This window comes from Palaemon carinicauda, chromosome 41 (assembly GCF_036898095.1).
Source record: "Palaemon carinicauda isolate YSFRI2023 chromosome 41, ASM3689809v2, whole genome shotgun sequence".
Taxonomy (NCBI): Eukaryota; Metazoa; Arthropoda; class Malacostraca; order Decapoda; family Palaemonidae; genus Palaemon; species Palaemon carinicauda.
In genome coordinates, this window is record NC_090765.1 from 16,585,553 (window position 1) to 16,598,052 (window position 12,500).

At 34.4% G+C, this 12,500-nt stretch overlaps 1 long non-coding RNA gene across 1 annotated transcript in view; it reads right to left on the reverse strand.

Moving 5' to 3' along the window:
* The window catches only part of LOC137632259 (uncharacterized), a 936,711-nt gene that overhangs the window by 543,538 nt on the left and 380,673 nt on the right, over positions 1 to 12,500 (reverse strand). The window lies entirely within an intron of this gene.

Sequence of the window (12,500 nt, forward strand, 5' to 3'; positions counted from 1 at the left end):
CCAAATCCATCTACCCTCAGCATGATCTCATCCACATATGGAACTTGAGTAATCTCTCTTATGTTTTCATTTCTAATCCTGTCCTGCCATTTAACTCCCAATATTCTTCTGGTTCAAATGTTTGGAACTTGCAAATCGAATGCTCAAAATGAAAAAGCCAATTTATCAAATGTATTGATAGACTTCAGCAAGTGTACATGCCAGTACCAGAAATATACTTGAAATAGGCTGTTAAATGAGGCTGGCATACTAATGCAAGAAGTCTCAGCTATAACCTTACAACGATATCATTGGAGAGCCAGATGGATTTTACTCTCACTATTGAGTACAAAATGTTCAAGTGTGTAATTCTATTGTAAATAACCTAAAAATTAAAGAAAGGAGCGTCCAAAGTTGCACAATCCTGTGCTTTGGTCCCTGAGAGTCTCAAAAATGGAACCGAAATCCAATTAAACAACCTTTCGAGTGCAACACCCGTTTCTAGCCGGTTTCATTTAAATCAACCATCAAATTAAACTAATGCAACTTAAGACATGAAAATACCTGGGGATACTAATTAAGACACCTACTAATCAACGACCAATTAACAATTTACTTAAAATGTCACGTACAACAAAAATTCTTCTTGCAAATGATTGTTTAGTAATCCTAGACACCATATCCAAAACTTAAGACGCAATGTTTCCTGGGGTTTGGAGTATTCCACATTCGCATGTGCTACTCGAGAGCCATTGCAAAGGTTACTGCAGAATCGGGTGGACCAGCAAAGCTGACAGACTCGGGCGTATTAGACCCTGGATCTCTAAGAGAGTGTAAAGAGCGCCTAAGCTACAATCGTAAACAATTTCACCCATTCCTTGCTCTTGCACTGGAAACATTACTTTTCTGACAAAACTAGAAGCAATATGAGAATGCAGAATTGGTTCTCCTGGAACTGCAAAATGTCCCCCTGAAAAAAAGGAAGATGTTGATTGTTTTTGTAGCCTAGCACTGTTCGGACAGCTATTTGAGACTTTTGAGAAGTTCAAGAAGAGCGCTGAAACTGCTGACCTTGGTCGAACAGCACAGTTTTGGGTTAATGTATATCCAGTATATACAGATCTACCCCACTGTCGAATATGCGGTTAGAGAAACAGACATAGATCTCTTCATGTCTATGTTGACACCAGTGACTGAACTATGCCTGCTAGATGTCGAAATACAAGCTTGATTTGATGAACTTAGCTGATTCACATCCTGGGCTACGGCAGATTCTAGAGAATAGAGGCTTTTCAGTCAGACAATCGAACAATGAATTTGCACGAATTCCACTCAATCTCACCCTGGAGCAAACAGTCAATGTAGATGAAGCCTCCCAAATGACGGGATATACACCGCCTACAAACAACTTCAGTTCAAGATTACAGTGAAATGTCACCATGAGTAGCAGAGCAGAACTTGTGAACGAAGCTCTCACTATAGTTGGAATTAGCAACAGAAGCGATAATGAGACTGAGACCAGCCAGTATCAGGAAAGACAAGGTGGATCTGCAGAAGATCATCAATCACATTGAGTCTTGGGCCAATCCTTTCACACTTGATCCAAGCTGACCTCTCATTAACATCAGCACTGGGGAGAGTGTAAGAGAGGCCACAGGAACATCATTGCTGAACATTCCAGAAGAATATCATCATTATTATTATTATTATTATTATTATTATTATTATTATTATTATTATTATCACTTGCTAAGCTACAACCCTAATTGGAAAAGCAGGATGCTATAAGCCCTATGGCTCCAACAGGGAAAATAGCCCAGTGAGGAAAGGAAATAAGGAAACTACAAGAGAAGTAATTAACAACTACAATTAAATATTTAAAAAACAGCAACAATTTCAAAATAAATTTTTCATATATAAACTACAACAACTTTAAAAATCAAGAGGAAGAAAAATACGATAGAATAGTGTGCCCGAGTGAACCATCAAGAAAGAAAGCTTTGTAAAAGAATGCCTCGAAAGTGCAGAGCATTTTGAAAAACCAATTCACAAGCATCCTCTTTGCACATTCACAAGTGAATGCATAACCAATCGAAAAGCAAACAAAAACACCAAACAGGCACAACTCAAATGTACCAGAGCACTTCATGACCACATTGCCTTAACAGCAGCAACTAATGACACTGACCTTGAGCATGTCTTCTCATTTCCACTGACACCTGTGTCCCTGTCAAAGGGGTCACAGTGATGGCAAGAAATCAAATTGTTCAAACTTCTGGAGGGAACTGTCAGTGAACATGGCAGCACATCCTTTGTACGTACTCATATTGACGGCAATTTCCAATTCCACTGCATATTGCTGGATCAGCCTGGAACATACGGGGAGCTGTCATGAAACATTCCGGTTACTACCTCAGCATATAAGTCCCAGAGAATCGACATCAAAATCAATAGGAATGAAAGAACATCTACCAAGGACTGAGCGCGAGCAAAGAGAAGCTGTTGTGGGAGGGGAATTAGTTATCTAAGGACCTCAACGGAAAAGAGACTCAAGCTTCAAGAAATAACTTGAGAGGGAGTCGTTCAAACGAGAGCTACCTGTCTATCTCACAAAGGATTGGTCGAGTGACTTCTACAGGCCTCTTCTTGATGGACGGGAAGTATATTTGAGAGTGATGGAAAAATGCACTCGGTACTTCGTAGAAGATGGAGAAGTATATGCAGAATCAGTCCCATCTCTAAACTACAACCACTCAGAGACTGACACCAGAGTCATCCTTCACGTGATTGAGGCGGACAAGTCCACACCTGGCGACATAGTCGTAAGAGCTTCTGACACTGACATTCTAATGTCACTCCTGCACCATGTCCATCGAGTTTCCTCCACCGTTTGGATGGAGTTTGAGATAAGAGGACAAGGTGACCTGCGCTATGTAAAAGTAACTATGATTGCTGCTGCGATAGGCCAAGCTGTGTGTGCTGCACTCCCCGGCCTACACACGTTCCCTGGCTGTAACTACAGATCTGCCTTTGCAAGGAAAGGAAAGAACAGGCCACATGCAATTGTGGTTAAAAGTGACAAGTTCCAGAGAGCGTTTGCTTGCTTCACCGAGCAAGGATGTCATAACAGAGGAAGTTATCCAAATCTTGCAGAATTTTGTCTGCGTGTTGTATGGAGCATGGATACTTGCCCCACTTAACAAGCATTGATTCATCATGGTCAAGAAAACCTACAAACGAAAACCAAATGGTAACCACCACTTTTGAGAAGCTTAAAATCATTGCAAACAGCAGCATTCCACCATGTGAAGCAAAACAAGCACTTCACGTGGATAGAAGTGCATTTGTTGCAAGATTATAGGGGTGTGCTCATCACCAAGACCTGGACAAAATACTCAACCAAGGGTATGAAAATGTCAACGGCGAATTTCACATCACTTGGTTCAATGGAGAACAGATGTCCCTTGCACTCATTCCAGAGGTTCAGGTCGAAATAGAGCCAGATAACAGTGTTGATGGCCATGAAGATGGTGGAATGGATGATTATAAGGATGAAGATCATGATCCTCTGCCAAGAGAAATTGAATTAACTAATGAAAATATTGATGACAATCATGAATGAGATGATCGCAGTAAAATTAAAACATAGTGACTTGAGCTAGGATTCAATTTGGTCACTATAAAACAATAAACTATGTCGTACATCACACTGTACATTCCATGCCTCATTATTTTCTGCAAAAAGAAATTTTGTCACATGAAAGTTTAAATAAATTGATCATTAATTAAGTAGTCGTTAACTAGTCTTAATTAGTAACCGCACATATTTTGGTACCTTAAACATTTGAAATAATGTTTCATCCAAAGCATCAATCAAAATTGTTGTACCACCTTTTTTATATAAGGATCTTCATATCCCTCAAGGTACAAAGACCACCATCTTACCTGCAAATTCCAAGAAAAATACTAAACAATCATTAGCAAGAAGAATTCCCATTGTACTTCAAAGCTGAAATAAATCGTTAATTAGAAGGTGTCTTAATCAGTAACCCCAGGTATTTTCATGTCTTAAGTTGCATTAGTTTAATTTGAAGGGTGATCAAAATGAAGCCGGCTAGATACGGCTGTTGTACTCGAAAGTTTGTTTAATTGTATTTTTGGCTCCCCTTTTGAGACCGTCAGAGATCAAAACCCAGGATTGTGCAACTTAGGACGCCCCTTACTTTCATTGTTAGGCGATTTGTAATAAAATTAGACAAACATTTAGTACTCAATAGTGTGAATAAGATCCACATGGCTCTCCAACTAAATTGTATTAAGGCAAGGCAAGAGTGATTTGGATAGAATTTGTGTGGATTCCCACAACCCCTTGGTAGGAAGACAATATAAAAGTGTGCGGACCCGTTATGAACAACGAATAAATATTTAGATATGTGCACACACATACCGAATTTCAACCCTTCCCACCCCCTTCCCCTTTCCTAACTACAATTCGCTGGCAATTTGAGGAAATTGGAGTTTCCGAATTTACCTCTCGGGCACTCCATCTCACAATGGTATGACAACTTCCTCTCCCCTTTACTCGAGGGACGGAGAGAGACCGACTAGTGTGTGTATATTATATATATATATATATATATATATATATATATATATATATATATATATATATATATATATATATATACATATATATATATATATATATATATATATATATATATATATATATATATATATATATATATATACTTGTTCTTTATCATATAGGGAAGAAGATAAGGAGGGTATGTTATCACGAATAAATAATGGTCTATACGAGGGGCCATATGAATTCACAGAGATAACTTTGCTTTACAAGATGTAAAATGGGACAAAGGAAGAATCCCTCAATGTCATAAATAACTCATTTGATAAACTGAATGCTATCGAAGTCGACATCATTGAACTTTCATTCCGATAGAGTAAAAAGTAACGTAACTTTTAATGGGCAAATAAAATCGGCGAAAAGAAAACAGTAAAGATCGACCTTAAACTGCATTTCTTAGAATTTCATTATTTATTTAGAATTCATTGATTTGTTTTTTATGTGATTTTCCGTACACCGAAAGCAAGATGATGGATTAAAAGAAATAATAAGTTAGTTTTATCATTTTTATAATAATAATGATGGAGCCTTAATACTAATAATAATACTTCCACGCTCGATAAATATATAAATAAATAATATCCAGGCGAGAGATTTCTCAAGAATGTAAAGTTGGAGAACACATAAAACTATGCGAAATTTTCGTATAAAATAAAAGTAGATAAAGCAACCAAAATGATAATAATTTTATTGATAATATAAATAATAATAATAATTACTCATCAATATTCGTCATTGGAAAGATAACATCAATAATCATTGTTATCGTTATTATCAATGAAAGAGTTGAAATTTTAAAGAACCTCATCATCTATATTAACTAACTTTGCATAAGAAAAGAGAGGTAACTAAACCATTCATTTCAGCTATATTAATTAAACCCGAATATATCTAAATATGTCATTACTTTCCTCCATATTTACGCTCAACACGTCAAGTGGTTCGCCATCTGAGACGCCTGGGATTAATTATTCAGCAACGCTTCAGGTCAACAGCGGCAGATACTGATGGTAGAGGAGAAATTTACCGTATTTTGGGGGAAGATGCAGAGATTCATCACAATGAGGAGGAACCGTAAGGTGTCGTGGATTGAAGTCTTGGGGTGAATTTTTGCATGACGATTTAAATAAGTAAAAACAGAGGGAAAGACGACAATCATGCAAGATATGTGTGTGAATATATATATATATATATATATATATATATATATATATATATATATATATATATATATATATATATGTATATATATATATATATATATATATATATATAAATATATATATATATATATATATATATATATATATATATATAAATATATATATATATATATAGATAGATAGATAGATATAGTTTTATATATATATATATATATATATATATATATATATATATATATATAAATATAAATATAAATAAATAAATAAATAAATAAATATATATATATATATATATATATATATATATATATATAAATATAAATAAATAAATAAATAAATATATATATATATGTATATATGTATAAATATATATATATAAATAAATATATATATATAAATAAATAAATACACACACATATATATATATATATATATATATATATATATATATATATATATATATATATATATATATATATATATATATATATATAATCACAACAAATACATCAAACACAGCCGTTTATTGTTCACTACCGGACAAAGGCCTCAGACATGTATTTTGTCATATCTGCGGTTTGGCCATTTTCTTCACCACGCTTTCCAGATCAGATTGATGATGATGGGAGATTTAATCTGATCGCTTTCAACAACCCAACCTGTTATGGGTGGCACTGGTTAGTAGAGCTTTGCTAATCATGCCAATACACAAACCTTTTCACCACGTTAAGGTATCCCCCCCCTCCACACACACACCCACAACCACACACACACACACACACACACATATATATATATATATATATATATATATATATATATATGTGTGTGTGTGTGTGTGTGTGTGTGTGTGTGTGTGTGTGTGTGTGTGTGTGTGTGTGTGTGTGTGTGTGTGTGTGCAAAAATGGACTTTTACTCTTGATGACTGACAAAAATCCTCATCAATATCAATTCAGTTTAGACACCAAAAATCCTTCTCCAAATACAGGTGAAGGGTCCCTTAAAGGGTAAACCTACAGTAGTGACAGGAATAAAATAAGCTGTGCCAAGACAGTTCTATGCCCAATATGTTATCAAAATCATATAAATAGTGTTTTATATGACGAAGCCTTGACCCTGGAATATGAAATAGTATTAAGCAAATTAGCTCACCCAGGATAATTCTTTGTAAATGCGCGAAAATAATTTTCCCCCTTAACGCTCTGCTTCACTTTTAATTACACGATGTTAATCATTTGGCATGCACATATATGTTTATAAGAAAAACGTCTACACTTGATAATCTCAAAATCATTTACTCCTTTCTAACCAATTAGAAAAAAAAATAACGTAATCAATCAAGCAACAGCGGAGTAAAAAAAAAAAAAAAAAAAAAAAAAAAAAAAAAAAAAAAACCATCTTCATAATGGCGATTTACTACTTCTCCAACCCGACGATTAGCATACTATTATAAATTAGAATTAAGCGGGATACCACTTCAGTTTAACGTATTATTTGTACAAATACACCAAGTGATCTTTAATGAAAAAAACATCATAAAAAATATTTCATGAAAATGGTCATTTCCTATAAAACCAGGAAGAAAATAGAAACGAACTACTTATTACTTACAGTCATCGCGCATGAAACACCTTAGTCTACACTCTATTGAAACACTGTATTTAATTACTGATAATTATTTCCGTTCATAAAACAGAATATTTGTGAGTCCTGTATTGCTCTATCAACCTATGACTTCCATCCAAAAAGGATATCAAATATAACATTCATAATTTGATAGAATTGTAGGAATTAATGCATTTATTCAAACCATCAGATAAGAGACAGATCATCGTTTGAATGTACCATAAATTTTATGATCTAACTTCTTAAAAAGAAGGAAATACTGAAATTTTATAGATTTTAACACCTTTAAAGTCTATCTTTGAAATCTAAATATCATTACAGCTTTGCGATCAAATGGGTCACTAATTATGCAAAAATCATTTCATACGGCCTCATGACCTTTCCAAAGAAATTGGCGCTCGGTGAGATATAAGCATCTTTTTATAAGGACAGTTGGATAACAGTTTTAAAGATGAAGTTGGAAGAGTATTTCAGATAAGGCGTGAACAAGAGAAGTCTGAATCTTCAAGACTACATTAGGAGAAGAAGATTGCACATGATTATTTCCGTGTGTTTCGGTTGGAAAATCATTCCACAAAAGCATCAATGCATATTACATGATTATTTTCTCTTAAATATGACGATATTAATTCGGGGTTAAAAAAAAAAAAAAAAAAAAAGTCCTTAGTACAGTCACTAATTTCTATCAAATGGGTACGTCACTTTAGCGCTGAAACTAGTTATAAACTCAGAAACATAAATCATAAACTGATATATTTTATTACTGATTAAACAAATAAAACCTGAGTTTTTAAAGCCTATTTTCTTCCGAAAAGAATCAATACTGAAATACCGTAAACTTTTAGTAATTTACTCAATGATCATTACACCTACTATGAGATTCAGGGCCTCTGTAACACGGTTTTTTCGCAATAATTTTTTATCTATGAATTTCATAAATATAACGCTTCTTCAGAATGCACATTATATCTACACTTAAAATTTTTACTATATTCTGCATTACGTAGGTTGAATAAATTTGGTACTTATAATGTAAAAGTGACGTTTTTTGAAGACGGGCCAACTTACTCTGAGAAAAGGTTTCGAACACACTCGTTACGTAACTTATGACGGCATTTCTTCTCTCTTTCTCGATCGATGATTGGCCATACGTAACGAAGGCTATACCTCTGCCAACAATGACACAAAAGTTTAAATGAAAGCAAAGCAGTACACCTTTATGAACTCTGAAACCTCTCCACTGATAATTGTCATAATGAACAAACCAACAAAATTTGTTAATAAATACAAAAACACTTCGATTATTAGTCTAACTCCCAAAATAAGTTTCCTAAGAAATTGCAGTCTACTTTATAGGTCACAATCAGATTGACAAGGTGTAGGGAATAGTTGGTAATTTTCAAAAACGTAGTAGACACGCTTGATTTGATAACTGCTATATCCAATGTCAAGCAATTTTTATTTATCGTCTATCTACCTACCTATTTACTGTAAAAAAATAAAAAAAAATAAAAATAAAAAAAATAGCCGGTACTGTATTTTCGCTTTAAACCTTCATCAATAATTATCGTCAGAATGATGACTTCATGAGGCTCCACCCACTTTGGCCTGGTTATAATTCAGGATAACACTGAAGGCTATCATGGGCATTGTTGGATCAGAAAATTTAAATTCTGGCTATAGAAACTCATTTCTCGAGTAGTTTTAAGAAGTGCTAAATGATCCTCAAGGATCCCAGCAGTTGGCCCATACGTTTAATTCATGTATACTACTGTTGCAGCACTACTGCTACAGTAGTATTACTACACTAGCGCAGATACCCCACCCCACATTTATGTATCGTTCCGCCATTCATAAAGTCTTTGTAATGTTTTTTCACTGTGCAATAAGCCATGGCCTCCTCAGAAATTAAGTTTAACATTAGATGACAGGTTATTTCATTAAGCTGACAAATTATGGCAACTCTGGGTATGTTAATGCCGATGTTGAAGCTAAAGATAAAGTATGATATCATTCCTTCATTGCATTATCATCTTTACTACTATTTGTTTTGCTACATGTAGTAATTATTTTAAAGGATAAATGAATTATGTTCATTTTACTTCTATAAATTCCCATTAGATGTACAAATAATTATACCCTATTCAAGTTACAAGTTCTCTTATACACATATAACGCTCTACAATTCAAACTACATTCTTTTCCGGGCTGCCCACAGGCAAGAGCCCGGGTCTTACACAAGGTAAGGCAATCTATACAGACAGACAGACAGTACAAATAAAACTCCTAAAACTATTCCTGATTTATTTACAAAATGCAGTCCTGCCCAAAACATAGCTAACACGGTCGTACAGCCTAAGAAGAAGAAAAAAAAATATATCGGATGATCCGTTGGTCTGATGAAGAGTTTAGCACAAAATTCTTATTTTAACAAAAATAGTTATATAAAGACTGTTTACATACAATCTCTCTCTTTCTCTCTCTCTCTTGATGGCATAGTGAATAGTTAATGGAAATGTTCAAAAGCCTGAATGACATTACGAGTATTATAATCATGTTACGCTAAATACAAATCAGACCATAAACATTGGATTTAAACTAGAAACTGAATAATTACCTATCCAGGCTATAGTAAATATGGCCACGGATTTTCTCTTGGCTGTATAAAGTTGCAAGTCGTAATACAAATGCAGTTTTGCAACCAAGGGGGCAATTCCAAATCCTGCTAGCCATTCTTGACTGTTATGGGTGTCAGAGCAGATGGAACAAGGTGAATGGGTGTCTGGTGGATGGGCGGGGCAAAATTTTGTCAAAAGGTGTTTATATTGCTTACGTAATGAATGTTTTCAACTCTTGGCTCGTTATCACTGGCCATGGCGTCGGCTAGATCATTTTTACTCTATAAAAATTAAAACTATCGGGTTTAGGTTATTGATAATGCTGACAAAATTTGTGTGTGGTTGTAAAATATACATACGTCAATTTTCAGCTACATCCGATGCTTTGATAAGGAGCAAAGTCCAAAAAACCGTGTTACAGAGGCCCTGAATCTCATAGTAATAGATTTACTTGATATTTTCTGGGTAAATTTATAAATTAACAGTCTAATGAACAATTCAAATTGTCTAATGGTAATCATATTGGGAAAACAATACTCGCTTTACAAAAACATTGAAATCACACCATTCAAACTTGATTACCTCAAAATAAAAAAAGGGCAACTGCTAAGACATCTAGAATTATCCCCAACGCGAATTCTAAAACTGCACATTAAAATCAATCATAAATAATTGAACAATTTGAAAGCTAAAAAGAGAGAGGGCAGGAGTGATTTAGCGTCAAAGTTGTTGCTTTGGAACCCCAGGGAAACAGCCAAGTGTTAAGTATTAATTCAACTAAGATTCTGTTATCATCCACTACTCCCACAACTCACTATAGTTGTGGTTCTGGAGACTTGAAACCATGCCCTTTTCTGTTCAGTAATTTGAGACTGACACAACTTGCCTAAAGGTAACCCGTAATTTACAATTCTTTTCAAACAAATCGTCCAACACAAAAGAAAATAAAATCCATGGAAGTGTCAATATCTTATTGCTAGAAATGGTGATATATATAGATTTCCAAACCTCGCAATAGTTTACCAATATCTGGAAACTTACCATGACTTCCCGCAAACATTGGTTATCACGCAAACCGACGCATATAGTGTTTTTCGCGGACTCTAATCGACCGATAAATACTTAAAAAAAAACAGTCGATAACAAGACTCCGGGTGTCTGGATGTTCCATAATCTATTACCTTATACTAGCATAGCTTTTAGTGTTTGCTACAAATGGCTCTATTTACAAGTCAGTTTTTTCAAGTGTAACAATCACGTATACATGCATATACACATTACATAAGTGACATACCCTGCACCATTGCCTGCTATGCTGTTAGTTTTCTAGCGTTATAAGTGGCAGAAGGATTTAACACCGGCAATTAAAGGAAGGAAGCACAAGACAACATATCGCATTATAATGAATGAAAATAATTGAGTAAGACAATGTTTGGTTCTATTTACATGAAAAAGGGGGCGTGGTCTTTTTATGGAAACCAATACAAGTTGTTCTTAAAATGTAATGTGGGTACAATGTGCCCTATGTAAAAAAAAATGAATTTTCATTGTTCTTTCCATATGGCAGTGTTGAGTGCAAAATGATGTACAGTACACATACATGAACACAATTATAAAAATATACAGACCTAATTTCCTATAACGCGCTTTTGTAAGTCTAGAAGGGACAATAAACTCTAAGACATATAATAAGACCAATTGAAAAATGCATCACTTGTGACGATAGAGCCAAAAGACACTACTTAAACACCTTAGCAAAGAAAGCTGTAGTAGAATTAGTTTTTTAGTGATTTCAATCCACAAAGGCCTCAATCCAAGATACCTGGCTTAGTAAATGGAAACAATTCGCTGGAGTGGTACCTATCCTTGTAAGTACGGAAATGTGGCCAGAAGATTGGAGACAACGTCCAATAATGTCATCATAACTTAATAAATCAAAAGCAATACCTAAATAGCATAGTTAACCAACCAAATATAACATACGCCAAATAAAAATAAAAGATACTTGTTAAGAAAGGTACATAGATAATGTTTTAACCGAGTGAAATCTGTCAGAGTAAACACGCTTTGGTTCACTGTTGCCAACTAATATACATGTGTGTGTGCCCCAGGTATGCCCAAATCCTAAGAATTTCTAATATACCTGAACTTTCCGATTGCTAAGAAAACCATTAAGCTAGCGATTGGTATTAACCCTAATGTGGTCCTTTTAATTTTGGCAAGGCATGTCATCTCTCAAGTCATTTTCTTAAGAGGTTGGGCTCATTTGAAAATTATTGTCGATCTAAATGGAAAAGAAATATGGAAGGTGGACTCATCAGCATAAACATGAATAGGTACACTGGAGAAGGTACTAACAAAGAAAGGGAATCCCAGACAAGAAGAACCCTGAGCTTACATAATATTAATGACATTCATAATAAAAAATCTTAGTCATATGATTGAGACCCAATGCTTCAGAATTTT